This window comes from Bubalus kerabau, chromosome 1, assembly GCF_029407905.1.
Source record: "Bubalus kerabau isolate K-KA32 ecotype Philippines breed swamp buffalo chromosome 1, PCC_UOA_SB_1v2, whole genome shotgun sequence".
NCBI lineage: Eukaryota > Metazoa > Chordata > Mammalia > Artiodactyla > Bovidae > Bubalus > Bubalus kerabau.
In genome coordinates, this window is record NC_073624.1 from 89492809 (window position 1) to 89508932 (window position 16124).

General features: G+C 39.9%; 1 long non-coding RNA gene across 1 annotated transcript in view; it reads left to right on the plus strand.

Moving 5' to 3' along the window:
• Window positions 1-2737: 2737 nt before the first annotated feature.
• Window positions 2738-16124, plus strand: part of LOC129641681 (uncharacterized) — a 38641-nt gene continuing 25254 nt past the window's right edge. Inside the window, exon 1 of the long non-coding RNA XR_008709401.1 lies at window positions 2738-2801. This is a non-coding gene — a long non-coding RNA (uncharacterized LOC129641681). The remainder of the gene's footprint in view (window positions 2802-16124) is intronic.

A 16124-nucleotide genomic window follows, 5' to 3' on the forward strand; every position in this document is an offset into this window, starting at 1 on the left:
TTTAGCTTACTTTGTGTCTGAAATCCTAGTGAAGTATCTGGCATTTAGTAAGATCTGAATACTATTTCTTGAAAGAATCAGTGAGTGAAAGATGAAGTGAGACTTCCTGGTGAGACTCACTTCCTGGTGAGACTACCTGAGAAGATGATGTAAATTGACATTATCCTTGTGATGCACTCAGAAGGACTTTGAGGACTTTACAAAGGTACTGCCTACCAGCCAGAATTTGTCAGAATGTACCAACATAGTCAGGAGAGAGTGGATTCATCTGACCAGTGTAAATGTTCTCATCCCATAGAGATGAGTGCATCAGGCTATGAGATTTGGTAACTTTAGGCAATAAAATGAGCTCATTGTCGTCATTCTGGCTTTACAACTCCCAAGCAAAGTCAAGCAGCACTTAGCTGCTGATCTGAGTAAGCTGATGCATTTAGTATTTCTGCTTCCATAAATAAGCCAGTGAGTTGGTGGTGTGGTTTGTATCTCTTTTGTGAATTAATATGTTTTCACCCTCCTTAATCTGATCATGCCTCATGAATCAAGGAGAATGAGTTCTTAGATACACAATGCTGAGCACCACAACACTGACTCAGTGATGAATCTACTATGTTATGAATTAAATGACATCAATCACTTAACAGTCCTGTTTCTCTTAGACGTTTGAGAGTACAGGTAAACTCAATTTTCTTCCCACCTGTATTTCCTATGGCTGCTGTAACAAATATGACAAAGATGGTGGCTGAAAACAACACATATTTATTCCCTCCCAGTTCTGGAGCTCAGAAGTCCAAATCCATTATCCCAGAGTAAAGTCCTTACTGTGTCTTGTGCTGTCCTACATGATCAGGCTTCTGTTTGTCCCTGAAGCATTATCTTCTAGAACTCTCATTGTTCTTTACACTGTCAACCACACAGGACTTATTTCTGTTTATATAGCATGTCAAGCTCTTCTATAACTTGGGTCTTTGCACTTGCCTGGAATGTTCTACATCCTCTACCCCCTAGTTCTTTGGATATCTAACTCTTCATTCTTCCACCTACACCTTCCAAGTCATCTCCTAAGAGGTCTTCCATGACCATTTAATCTAAAAGTGCTATTGGGACCATCATAACACACTCTATTTCCTTTGTTTTGCTCCCCACTCAGGGGCTTCAGTGGCTGCTTGTTAGCTTCTGCAGGAGCCTTGTTCACCTGTTGAATTCCCAGTGGCTGCTAGTGTACCTGACAAAGGTGTTCAAGCATGTTTAGTTAAATGTTCAAGAATACAATGACTTCATATTGTATTCTTAAGCAATAATGTGATTAAATCAGAATTGAGGATGCATTTGATTCCTTTTCTATGGAACTCTCCCATAACTTTACCTAAGTCATCTGGAAAGCTAACACCCCTGGGACTTCCCTACCCCCACTGGGAGTTAGAGCCTGAGGGCGCCTTCAGTGGGTGCTTGCAGTTAATTTCATACATACCCCAGCCTTATCTTCCAGCCTAGAGCTTTTTTCTTTGCCTATTTTTTGCTATTGTCCTCTTACTCTTTAAGTCAAGAAATGCAATGCAATGCAATCAAGCTATTGTCTGGTCAAAAGAGCCAAATTATTCAACATTTATGAGAGAAATTATTGCTCTATTGTTAGGATTTAGAATTTAGGGTGCATTTGGCCAAATCTTTAGCCTCAAGAGATGACAGCTTTTTATATTTGACTCTTGTCTCAAGTTTTCTGGGGAAAAAAATAGGAATTTTAACGATGAAATTAAGATCCATGCAGCGTATTTCTCACAATCTTCTATAATAAGGTATCAGTTCAGTTCAGTTCATTCGTTCAGTCATGTCTGACTCTTTGCAACCCCATGAATCGCAGCACGCCAGGCCTTCCTGTCCATCACCAACTCCCGGAGTTCACTCAAACTCATGTCCATCGAGTCGGTGATGCCATCCAGCCATCTTATCCTCTGTCGTCCCCTTCTCCTCCTGCCCCCAATCCCTCCCAGCATCAGAGTCTTTTCCAATGAGTCAACTCTTCGCATGAGGTGGCCAAAGTACTGGAGTTTCAGCTTTAGCATAAGTCCTTCCAAAGAAATCCCAGGGCTGATCTCCTTCAGAATGGACTGCTTGGATCTCCTTGCAGTCCAAGGGACTCGCGAGAGTCTTCTCCAACACCACAGTTCAAAAGCATCAGTTCTTCGCCGCTCAGCCTTCTTCACAGTCCAACTCTCACATCCATACATGACCACTGGAAAAACCATAGCCTTGACTAGACGGACCTTTGTTGGCAGAGTAATGTCTCTGCTTTTGAATATGCTATCTAGGTTGGTCATAACTTTCCTTCCAAGGAGTAAGCGTCTTTTAATTTCATGGCTGCAATCACCATCTGCAGTGATTTTGGAGCCCCCAAAAATAAAATCACTGTTTCCCCATCTACTTGCCATGAAGTGATGGGTCCAAATGCCATGATCTTAGTTTTCTGAATGTTGAGTTTTAAGCCAAGTAATACGTTATACCAAAAGCCAAAACTTGAAAGCTATAACTCTATTTTCCCATAAGTATAAGCAAAGCAAGGCCCAGCATTTGAAAACAAATGAAACCTTATATCCTCCTGTAAGATCATAATCAGCCTGGTTGTTCCTGGTCAGCCACAGAGCTCTTGTTTACGCCCACCGGCCCACCCACCCCACTCCCTATCCACCTCCCCACCTCCCACCGCCTGCATTGCCTGACAGCTTGAGGCAATTTTCGTATTAGATTCCGGAGGTATACGTAGCAGCAGCTCCATCTGTGGAAACTTCAGTTCACAGATCTTCAAGGTGAGTTGTTTTGAAACCTTAGATCATATCAGAGAAAGAATTTACCCTTGTTTTTCTATTCCTGTATGTGTGTTGCTATAAACTAGAAACAGTATTCTCAATGTCACAACTTTAAGGAAAGCCCTTATCACTGCATTTTTAATTTACAGATATAATTTTTCACAAGTCTTTACTGATAAATCTTTAAAGAAACATGTTCTAAAACATGTCCCTTTGAGGTCGCTACTCCTCATGAATTCTGTGGGCACGGATGCTTAACAAAAGAATTCATTCTGTAGTCACCCCATGTGAAATGGCTTTTAATGTGTTTGAGGCTCTGAGTAGTTCTGTATGAAATAAACTTGGTTAAATGTGTTTAATATAGATTTCCAAGATTTATTTAACCACAGACCATTTTCATATCTTTAAAAAACATGTTTGGGAGACTTCTCTGGTGGTCCAGTGGCTAAGATTCCATCCTCCCAATGCAGAGGACCCAGGTTTGATTCCTGGTCAGGTAACTAGATCCCACATGCCACAAGAAAGATTGCTAAGATCCCATGTGCTGCAGCTAAGACCTGGCACTGCAGGTCTTTAAAGATTTAAATCAAGTTTTAAATTGTGTATCCCTCTGATTAGCATGATGAAGTTTCTCATCCAACCCCAACTCCCCTGGCTCTACTCCACCCAGGATCTGAGTCATCCATTGGTCCAGTGTATCCAGCCCATTGGTCATTTAGTAGCAGTCTGGATTATCAGATCAACTGTCACTCTGTTGCAGTACTTGTGTTCAAGTGTCTCTTATTTTACTTAACAATGGCCCAAAGTACAAAAGGAATAATGCTAGCCATTTGGATATTATCTGACTGTGCCTAATTTGTAAATTTACAATTTTTAAACTTTGTCATAGGTATGTATAGAGAAAAACATAGCATATATAGGGTTCAGGACTATCCAAACTTTCAGATATCCACTGGGGGTCTTGGAACACATGCCCTGCAAGCAAGGTGGAACTCCTGAATTTGGTTACAGCAGCTGAACTGAGATAGCTATTCAGATTGGGACCCACTAAGAATCAAACATTGCTTTAGTTATTATGTCTCTGAATTTCTTTTAATCTAGAAGAGAACCCAAACACTCCCTTCTTTTGTTTTTTTTCATGGCATTGACTCATTGAAAATATTTGTCCTGTAGAATTTTCCACTGAGCTAGTCTAATAATGATTTCTTTGTGATGTCATTTAATTTTTACTTTATCTCCTGTGTTTCCTATAAAGTCAATGTTAGATCCAAAGGCTTGATTTAGACAACAAGTTAAATATTTTTGGTAGAATAGTTCACAGGCAAGGCAGTGAGCTTCAAACTGTACAGCCGCAGTGGACATATAAGATGGTTCCCAGTATTCTATGTTGAGATTGAGCACCAAGTAAAATGTGACGGTCGGATGCCTTCATTTTAAAGTTCTGTTTTTCAGGTACTTCCCTGGCGGTCTTATGGTTATAAGACTTTGTGGTTCCAATGCAGGGGGCTTGGTTAGGGAACTGAGATCATACATGCTGTGAGGTGTGGCCAGAAAATTGTTATATTTTCCTACTTGGAACCAGCAAGTGTCTTGTGGGTAATGAATTAATACAAAGTCAATATTCCAGTTCCTCATCAATTCACTAAATGGTGAATTTATTAACACCATTTCACTAAATGGTGTTAGCACACATGGATGATTCTTACATGAAAAGGAGATTTAATTAGGGGTAGAAAAATAGTGACTTTTCTGATCTTACCATTGCTTTACACATTTCTTAGTTCAGCATTCTTTTGTAAAGAAGAGATTTCCTCCATCCACAGGTGCTATCTGCTTACTCTGAGATACATTTCCTACAGAAAAGCCTGGTCACCATAAGATATGATAATGGATACAACTGGACTTTATATTCTCAGACCCCTTTGCCCACCCCACCTTCCATCAATCAGCTAGAGCTCTGTTGACAAGGATTCAGACACAGGAAAAGCCGTAACACTGATCATCTGAAATGTGATTCTAGATGGAAGCCAGGTATTTGAAACAACCCAATAAAAGCCCCACTATCAACCCTGGAAAAGGAGCTCAGGGTAGAACACCACCAAGAATATAGACCAGCTGGAGATAAAGCTGCAAACACTAGACAAGTGGTTCTGGTTTTGCAGATGGAAGGGAGACAAAGTTTGGGGATTAGCTTATAAGACTATACAGCCTATCCAACGCGTTAGTTATAAATGGACAATAACTCCTTTGCATGTGAAGTCATCTTCATTTTGGTATTATATCTTACTTAATTGACCAATAAATAAATGACTACACATCAGAGTGAGGGTGTTCACTTGTCTATGTAACTTAGCAAATGATACACTATTAGTTTATTGACAAATACATATTTGTTAATAAAAATGTTTGTTGGACAATATGTTAAATTTTCATGACTAGAGATAAACATTTAGATTAAAAAGTCATATTCTGTAAAGTTATTCAAGGAAATTACTATTGGGTGAATTAAGAATGCTTTATTAAATAATTCCTTAATACTATATTTTCATGTTTCCACTTAAAAACCTCCAATAGTGGAAGAGGCTAAATCATTATCTATAGGAGATCTCCTTGTAGCAGGCTACTCCCCAAATTAAATTTATTTTATATCTCATATTAGACTTAATTAATGAAAATTTTAAAATGGTATAAATAAATTTATTTACAAAACAGAAATGGACTTACAGACATAGAAAACAAATTTACAGTTATGGTTGGAATTAACAGATTCACAGACTTAGAGTTGGGATTAAGAGATAACACATTGCTGCAGTAAACATAAAATTCAACAAGGACCTGCTGTACACTACAGGGAACTATAGTCAGTATCTTGTAATAACCTATAACAGAAAAGAATCTGAAAAAGAATATATATGTGTGTGTGTATTCTCAGGATTAATATATATTGATAGCATTATATTGCTCAGAAGAATTGATCAAAATCTGGAAAAGACTCTCGAAAGTGCCTTGGACTGCAAGGATAACAAACCAGTCAATCCTAAGAGAAATCAACCCTGAACATTCTTTGAAAGAACTGTTGTTGAAGCTGGAGCTCCAATACTTTGGCCACCTGATGCAAAGAGCTCACTCATTGGAAAAAACTCTAATGCTGGGAAGGATTGAAGGCAAAAGGAGAAAGGGGCAGCAGAGGATAAGATTGTTAGATAGCATTACCAGCTCAATGGATATGAATATGAGCAAACTCCAGGAGATAGTGGAGGACAGAGGAGCCTGGTGTGCTGCAGTCCATGGGATCACAAAGAGTCAGACACCACTTAGTGACTGAATAACAACAAAATATATATAGATATATATATTCAGTTATGTATATAACTGAATAACTTTGCTATACATCTGAAACTAACACAACATTGTAAATCAACTAAACTTCAATAAAAATTAAAAAATAAAATATTAACTGAAATACTATGTTCAAGTCTGTATAATTTAAAATAAAAAATAATGCTCTTCAAAATAAGTATCAGTGCTACAAAAATGGAGTGGGATTTAGGGTCCTAATCTGTCATATAGAAGGATGGTAGCACCTCATAGGATGATTATGTATGTACATCAACAAAGTTAATATTTATAAAGTCTTACAGCTGCAACTGACACACAGTTAACACTATAAAAATATATGTTAGATAAAATTAAAGATCTGTCCAAGTTCATTCTATTATTTTAGCTACCACTGTATAATCACCTTCAGGGTATGAGTAACCTAGTTTGAGTGTATTTTTTTTTAATTGAAGTATAGTTGATTTAAAATGCTGTGCTAGTTTCAGGTATACAGCGAAGTGTTTCAGTTATACATACATATATATATCTATTTTTTTCAGCTTCCTTTCCCCAATTGAGGCCAAAAGCTCAGCTTCCCTGGACACCGGTACCAAATCAAATCTCAGAGGCAGAGTTTTGGGTGAAGCAGAAAAGTATAGCTTTATTGCTTTGCAGGAAAAGAGGGTCACAGTGGGATACTGCCCTCAAAACCATGGGTCCCAATATTAAAATAGAAGTTTTATAGTAATTATTCAAAGAGGGTGTGATCAAACCGTGAACATTCTTCTGATGAGTTCGTGATGAGGTAAGTGCCAACACTGTGGCCATCTGATGCGAAGAACTGACTCATTAGAAAAGACCCTGATGCTGGGAAAGATTGAAGGCAGGAGGAGAAGGGGATGACAGAGAATGAGATGGTTGGATGGCATCACCGACTCGATAGACATGAGTTTGAGCAAGCTTCAGGAGTTGGTGATGCACAGGGAAGCCTGGTGTGCTGCAGCCCGTGGGGTCGCCAAGAGTCAGACACGAATAAGTGACTGAATTGAACTGAACTGAAGTAGGAGTCAGCTTCATCAAATTTCAGGTCCAACTGGTCTGGGGTCTACATGATTGTGGGCAGCCTACCATCATTCATCGTTAACTTCTGCCACCTGGAGGGGGTTTCAGTATCTGCAAACTAGCTCAAAGATTGCAGTGTGTGTCATCCCCATGGTGAAAGAGGACCTTGCCCTAAGGCTGCCCTGGACACTTTGTTTCTCCCTGGTCTTGCAACTCCTCCCTTCCCTAATTAACAACTGCTTGAAACAGCTCACTGAAACTCAGGGAAGGTCAGGGAGGCTGAATGAAGGCTGTTTCCTGTAATCAAATAAATGAGGCACACAGAAACACTTTGTGCCCAAGAGCCCCCCAGAACCCTGCTCAGTATCATTATAGGTTAATACAAAATATTGAATTTATTTCCTGTATTTTTAATTTTGAAAGACGTAAGTACGGTTGGAATAGGAGAAAGAGGAGAATGTGATCTTACTTGAGCTAAGTTAGAAAAGGGATCAAAGAACAGAGGAAAATGGGCATGAAGCCCTGGTGCTGGCAGAGGGCAGTGGAGTGGCCTGGCAGCTTGGTGAGGCAGCCACTTAGCAAACATTTCAGAGCATCGGCCACAGGCCGGGTTAAGTGCTAGACTGAGGAAACAAACAGTTGGTGAGGCAATGACTCAGAGCAGTGTTTCTGAGATGGCTTACATCAGAATCACTAAGGTACTTGTTAAAAGTGCACAAAGTGTGTGGCCCCACCCTGATGTACACAGAACTGCTGGATGTGGGCCCATTCACCACTCAAAATAGTCTAAAATTTTTGGCTGGAAGAAAATTTAGCAATCATCTAATTCAGTAATTTCTAAGATTGGTGGCTAGTTCGTGTAACCTGGGGAGTTAAAAACAAAAATAAGATAACAGCAAAAATCAGTACACAGGCCCCCACCCCAAAACAATTAAATGAGAGATTCTGGGAGCAAAAACCTGGACAAAAGTATATAAAAGCTCTTAAACATTTCTGATGTGCAGTCAGGATTAAGAGTCACAAATCTGGTCCAATCTTCTCATTTTGCAGATGAGGAAACACGAGACTCAGAAATTAAATAACTTGTCTACGATGATAAATCTCTCTTCAGAAAGGTAATTGTGGAACTTCCCTGGTAGTCTATGCTATGCTATGCTAAGTCACTTCAGTCGTGTCCGACTCTCTGCGACCCCATAGATGGCAGCCCACCAGGCTCCCCCATCCCTGGGATTCTCCAGGCAAGAACACTGGAGTGGGTTGCCATTTCCTTCTCCAATGCGTGAAAGTGAAAAGTGAAAGTGAAGCCGCTCAGTCCTGTCCAACTCTTAGCGATCCCACGGACTGCAGCCTAACAGGCTCCTCCGTCCATGGGATTTTCCAAGCAAGAGTACTGGAGTGGGGTGCCATTGCCTTCTCCGTCCCTGGTAGTCTAGTTAGTGGTTAAGAATCAACATTGCAAAGCAGGGGACATGGGTTCCATCCCTGGTCCAGGACAATCCCATGTGTCACCAGCCAACTAAGGCTATGAGCCACAGCTACTGAACCTGACTGCTGCAAGTACAGAAGCCCACAGGCCTAGAGCCTGTGCTTCTCAACAAGAGAAGCTACTGCAGTGAGAAGCCGGGCGGCACAACCAAAGAGTAGCCCCCACTCTGCAACTAGAGAAAGCCTGTGCACAGCAACAAAGACCCAGCACAGCCAAAAATAAACATATGTTTTTTCAAAAAAGGTAATTAATTGTGTAAGATAAACTGTCTATGTACTAGTGCTACATATTTTAAAATAAAGGTAATAGCCTATTAGTGAATTATGATAACAATCTAGTGGTACCTGACCAAAATTATTAAAATTTGAGAGCAGAATAAAATATATCAAAGCATGTTATACAGTACTAATAATATTGTTTCAAACTGTGTGTGTTCTATGATTAGATGTTAAAAGTTAATTCTTATTATGGATTGTTGTAAAAAAATTTGGGCAGTTCTGCCTTGGAATTTCATTAAATCTAATATCTAAGTTAGACACGGACATCTGAGCACAAGAAGGATGTAGCTGCTCCTCTGCCTGGTAAGTAGCCCACGGGGAGCTTCTGGATGGTACTGGGGTCCAAAACATGGGCTTGACGATGCAGACACCTTGAGTTATATGGAATCTCCTGGCCTTTACTGCTGATCGGAGTTTGTATCAGAACCTAAACTCTGTATGGCTCAGCTACCTAAACTTTAAAATAAGGGTAATAATACCCACCTCACAGAATTGTTCATTTCTTTTTAATTTTAAAAAATTTTATTCAGTTTTTAAAGGTTACACTCCATTTACAGTTATGAAATATTGGCTATACCCCCATATTGTACAATACATTCTATTAGCCTCTCTTACAATCGTAGTTTGTACCTCCCTCTCCCCACTGGTAACCACTAGTTTCTTCTCTGTATTTCTGAGTCTGCTTCTTTTTTGTTATATTCACTAGTCGATTGTGTTTTTGAGATTCCACATATAAGTGACATCATTTAGTATTTTTCTTCTTCTGTCTGATTTATTTCACTTAGCATAATGCTCTCCCAAGTTGCTGCAAATGGGAAATTTTTGTTCTGTTTTGTGACTGAATAGTATTCCATTTCGTTTATATACATTTTCTCTATCCATCCGTCTGTTGCTGAACTCTTAGATTGCTTCTATATCTTGGCAATAGAAAAAATGCTGCTAGGAACACAAGGGCAGTTTTTAGCTTGCTTTAAATGGCAAAATATCTATAAACACTTAGCATAATGTCTGACATATAGGAATAAAAAACAATTAAAAATGCATTTGTGATCTATCATTTCCTGATTATAAGAGGAAAAGAACTAAAAATATACCAGAATTAGAATAGTCTTGGGAGAGATGTGTATTCTTGGGCCTCATGTTTATTTTAGAAGGACAAAAGCTAGAAAAAAATAGCTAAAGTAATTGCTTTAGTAGGCAAAATATGAAAAACAACAATTTTCTATTTTCACAGAACTGGAATTTAGAGTGCCACAAAGCTACCTCTTTATCTTGGAAACCAAGCATTCAGTATTTTTAAAAGCATGGCCCTGTCTCACAGATGTGCAAGCCAAGTGTATCATCAGCTATTTGATGTTGTGGCTTTTTTAGTTTCATTTTTAGATTCTTTCTAGAAAAATATTGATCATCATCTGCGTGGGGGAAAAAACAGCGTTTTGCATTTTTTTCTGATGGGTAGCTGAATCCCAAATAAAATTTAAAAGTATGATATTGGCCCAAGACCTTACTCCTGCTCATGGACCTCCCCTTCCTCTGTTTGCTCAGATCCTATTTCGGAACGCGGGGGTCTCTCAGGCACAGCTCTCCATTTTTACCCCACATCTCCTCCATCAGGGGATTAAGTTTGAGTAACTCATCCATTCTTCAATAACCATTCTGTGAAGGGACAAGGGTTTAGGCTATTCCTACAAACTAGATGTGTCTGGGATGCTTGCCATTTGTGTGGCAGCTAGTGAAAAACCTTAGTTTTCTTTATCCTCTTATGAGGGCATAAGGTCCTACATGACTTTCTATAATGTTGTTTACCTATATGTACATACATATATACACATATACATGTATATACACACATATATACATAGGAGCAGATATGAACAGGTACTGGCACCCCACTCCAGTATTCTTGCCTGGGAAATCCCATGGACTGAGGAGCCTGGTGGGCTACAGTCCATTGGGTCACAAAGACTCGAACATGACTGAGCTACTAAAAACACACACGTGTATGTATGTGTGTGCTCAGCCACATGTACTCCGACTCTTTGTGACCCATGGACGGTCTCCTCTGTCCATGGGCTTTCCCAGGCAAGAATGCTAGAGTGGGTTGCCATTTCATTCTCCAGGGGATCTTCCTGACCCAGAGACTGAACCCAGGTCTCTTACATCTCCCGCATTGTCAGGTAGATTCTTTACCACTAGTACCAGGATTATGATGACATGTAAAGTTCATAGGACATAAAGTATTGGGCTAAACATTATAGAAGATTTAGAGGTGAGTCGAACACTAGCCCTGTCATCAAAGAACTTAAAATCTGGTAGAGAAGATACAGTATGGGAATGAATAAGTTTATTTCAGGAAAAAGTGCAGCCAGTGCCAGGACAGGGAGACACAACTACAGCACGGCAGGATCGCAAAGGAAGGAGAGATCGCGGCAACTGGCAGAGGCAGTAGCAAGGGCGCTTGCAGCAGGGCAGGCATCTGAAACGCATCCCGAAAGAGGGACAGGATTTGCCTCTGCTGCAATGAAGTGGAGCGACAGCTTTATGAGGGAGAGCATGAAAAAGAATCCAGAGTGGATGAGAAAGCACGCCCAGGCACCGCTGATGAGGTCCCTTTGTCCAGAACACAGGACTCATAAGGGGAGTAGAGGTCAATAATTTGAAGAAAGAGATTAGGTAGCAGTTTTCTTGGCTACTGTGACAAATTGCCTCAAACTGGTAGTTTAAAGTAATATAAATGTATTCTCTTACGATTCCAGAGGCAAGAAGCCTGAAATTCGTCTCACTGGGCAAAGTTAAGGTGTCAGCAAGACCGCGTTCCTCTCTGGAGGTGCTAAAGGAAAATCCAGTTTCTTGCCTTTTAAAAAAAATGTATTTGGCTCTGCTGGGTCTTACGTGAGGCCGCAGGATCTTCAATCTTTGTTGCAGCATGCAAGAGCTTTTAGTTGTAGCTTGCGAACTCAGTTGCGGCATGTGGGTCTAGTTCCCTGACCAGGGATCACACCTGGGCCTCCTGCATTGGGAGCTTGAAGTCTTAGCCACTGGACCACTAGGGAAGTCTTCGCAGTTTCTTGCCTTTTCTAACCAGAAGCTGCTCACATTCCTTGGCTCCTGGCCCCATGTATCTTCAAGACTCAAAGCCGATTGAGTCTCTCACCTCATAACACATCACAGCACTCTAACACTGACTCTTCTGCCTCCCACTTCCACATTTAATTAAGGACCCTTGTGATTACATTGGGCCCACCTGGAAAATCCAGTATAATCTCCCCATCTCAAAATCAGCTGAGTGGTAACCATAATTCCATCTGCAGCTTTCATTCCCTTTTGCCACTAAATCTAACATTCGCAAGTTCTGGGGAATAGGATAGGGACATTTTGGGGGCCATTCTGCCTATCAGCACGACTGAGCGACTTCACTTTCACTTTTCACTTTCATGCATCGGAGAAGGAAAGGGCAACTCACTCCAGTGTTCTTGCCTGGAGAATCCCAGGGTCAGGGGAGCCTGGTGGGCTGCCATCTATGGGGTCGCACGGAGTTGGAAACGACTGAAGCGACTTAGCAGCAGCAGCAGCTGCCTATCAGAGTTTGGAACCAAAGATTAAAGGACCCTGAATATCAAGATTCCTATCTCCATTCTTCGTGCTGGGGGAGAAAACACGATGTCTGTTTTCATATTAAAGATGTTTTCCATTCAAATATTTTCTTGCTTTTTGCTAGAATTATAGCAATTCAGTATAGTAATCCAAGTTGTCTCATACCAATTGGATGTTCTGGTTGGCAGTTATAGATGACTTTGATTAATAAAAAATGGGAAGATAAATTAAATATTGATAAGTGCAGTTTGGTGTGTTTGCTTATTTCAAAGCACAGGACCCATGGGGATGGAAAGCCGTAAAAGAGATCTCCGTATTAGAAACCTCTGCCTTAAAAAATATGCCCTCTGTTTATTTTTGTTGATTCCACCTATGTATATGGCATTTTTCTCTATTACTGATACATCTCTAGGGTTGGAGGATGAAAAGTTTGGAAAAGATTAAAATAAAACTGATTTAGCAAATGTATTTCATCTTCTAACTTGTTTATGATTTGATCAATAATTCATCCCTTAACATCTGTGTCTTAAAGACTGTCTTGTCTGTTGTCTTTATGGATGACAAGTTAGGATATTGGGAAAACAAAATACCTTCTTTTAAAGCATACAGCATCTCAAATGAAATGCCAAGTTTATAGTGTGTAGATAACCAAAACAAATAAAGCTATACAACAGGCAGAAGGAAGAAAGATCTGATAAGTCAGGAAGTATAAATAAGATAACAGAAAATCCATCTGGACTTGTGTTCAAAGGGCCTTTATTTATGTGTTTAGCCAATTTGAAGATTCTCTGTTTTAAAAAAATAATTTTATTTACTTATTTTATTTTTGGCTGTGCTGGGTCTTCATTGCTGTTCAGGCTTTTTCGCTAGTTGCGGCGAGTTGAGGCTACTCTCTATTGCGATATTCAGGCTTATTGTGGTGGCTTCTCTTGTTGCAGAGCAGAGGCTCTGGGGTGTGTGAGCTCAGTGGTTGCAGCTCTTGGTTCAATAGGCTCAATAGTTGTGCAAGGGCTTAGTTGCTCTGCAACATGTGGGACCTTCCCGGATCAGGGATCAAATCTGTGTCTTCTGCATTGGCAGGCAGATTCTTTACCACTGAGCCACCGGGGAAGCCCTGAAGATTCTCTCTTTCAAACTATCATTTAAATTAAAATGTTCTACTATGAATTACTGGAGTATAAGTTTATATAGCTCTTCATTGCCCTGAGCATGTAATAGTTTCCAGTACAACTATTTGTGTGGAATCTATTTTGGTCAAAGTTTTAATGCTTGCTTTTTTTTATTTGAATAAAGAAATGGTGAAAAGGCAGAAAAACTAGTTCTATGGAGAGACACAGCTAGGCAGGGAGAGGAGTGTCAGCTGGGCACAGACAGTAGTCTCTGGTGAAGTTTTCAGACATCACCGCTAACACTTCCTACAAACCAGGCCTTGTGCGGGATCACTGATCCTCACAGCCATTCCATGAGCCCTGCACTATCATTAATCTTATTTCCCATGAAAACTTGGAGGTTTGGAGATGCTAGTTTGCTTGTCAAACCTCACACTGTTAGTGAGGAAGGGAGCAGGGCATCAATTCCTAGCCTGTCTTTTAAAATTAGAAACAAAAAAATAAAAAAAATAAAATTAGAAACAGAACTCTAACCCTAAGCCTAATCTTAACTCTAAAAACACCCCAAAACAAATATAGTCATCTTCTCTGCTTTGTAAACGTTATCTCTTTAAACTTCACCATCTTGTGGTTTCCCAATTTGGCTTCACTTGGGGACCTTTTACAAAATACCATTGCCTAGAATCCACTCGAGCCTATTTAAATATAATAAGAACAGCACTAATGATCAGCACTAATGATCAAGAATTGATGCTTTTGAACTGTGGTGTTGGAGAAGACTCTTGAAGAGTCCCTTGGACTGCAAGGAGATCCAACCAGTCCATTCTGAAGGAGATCAGCCCTGGGATTTCTTTGGAAGGACTTATGCTAAAGCTGAAACTCCAGTACTTTGGCCACCTCATGCAAAGAGTTGACTCATTGGAAAAGACTCTGATGCTGGGAGGGATTGGAGGCGGGAGGAGAAGGGGACGACAGAGGATGAGATGGCTGGATGACATCACTGACTTGATGGACATGAGTCTGAGTGAACTCCGGGAGTTGGTGATGGACAGGGAGGCCTGCCGTGCTGTGATTCATGGGGTTGCAAAGAGTCGGACATGACTGATCGACTGAACTGAACTGAACTGAACTGAATGATCAGGAATACTTATATTTGAGCTGACAAGCATTTTTCCGAGTGCTATGTAGATTCTTATTTAATCCTCAGAACAACCCTGTGACAAAGGAAAACACCCTCAAATTTCCAATATACAAATGAGGAAAGTGAGGGTACATGCCTAGCTTAGAGTCACACAACTAAACTGGGATCTTGATCCCAGAGAATTGGGCTTAAGAGTCTATGCTCAGAAACAACCTATCAAATAAAACAACCACAACAGACACCCTCCCTGGTAACCTCTGGACAGTGCTAGAGAACCAGGCCTCTATTTTTTTTAATGGCAAATGAAGAATCAAGCACTTATCCTACCTTTGGATGTATAAACTGTACTTTAGGATAGTAATAGATGAGGGGAAATCTCTCATTTTAGGAGAACTTCAACTAATAAATAAATGAGTGATCTGTGCTATGGTCAGTCGTGTCCAACTCTTTACAACCCTATGGAATGTAGCCCACCAGGCTCCACTGTCCATGTGATTTTCCAGGCAAGGATACTGGAGTGGGTTGCCATTTCTAATTCTTGGAGATCTTCCAGACTCAGGGATTGAACCCACATCTCTTGTGCATCCTGCACTGGCAGGCAGATTCTTTGCCACTGTGCCACCTGGGAAGCTGAATGAGTGATATAATATTATTTTGATACCCTCAAGGGAATAATCTTAGCCATGATCATCAAAGAATGAAACTTCTCAAAAAGGGATGTACAGGCTCTTCCTAATAGAAGTACAGCTTATTACCTCTTAAGAAGTGTTCTTTGCTAGAAAAATAAAGTCTCTTCAGGATTGTTGAATCAAATCATTTTGAAAACAGAAGACCTAAGGAATATGTTACATGACACAGGGAGGTCACAATCAGCAAAATCCAGACTGTGGGGAACTGAACATACAAGACTTAATTTCCTTCACATGTTAGTTGAGAAAAATGAGAAAGAAAGAGAAAAAGAGACAAGGAAACTATACATTAAAAGATTCATACAAACTAATTGCAATGTAATGCATCATATTTGGATCCTAATTTGATCAAATACCTATAAAAATTAAATTTGGAGAAATTTAAACGTTAACTAGATATCTCATGTTAGTAAAATCTTCTTTTTCTTTTTAGTGTGATAGTTATTTTGTGGTTAAGGTTTTGTTTTGGGAGGATTTTCTGTTTTTTGGCATTTTGTGCATATTTTCCTTCCAGTTTTATTGAGATGAAATTGACATAGAGCAGTGTATAAGGTATACTGCATAATGATTTGATTTACATATATCATGAAATGATTCTCACAATAAGTTAGTGAACATCCATTATCTCATACAGACATAAAATTAA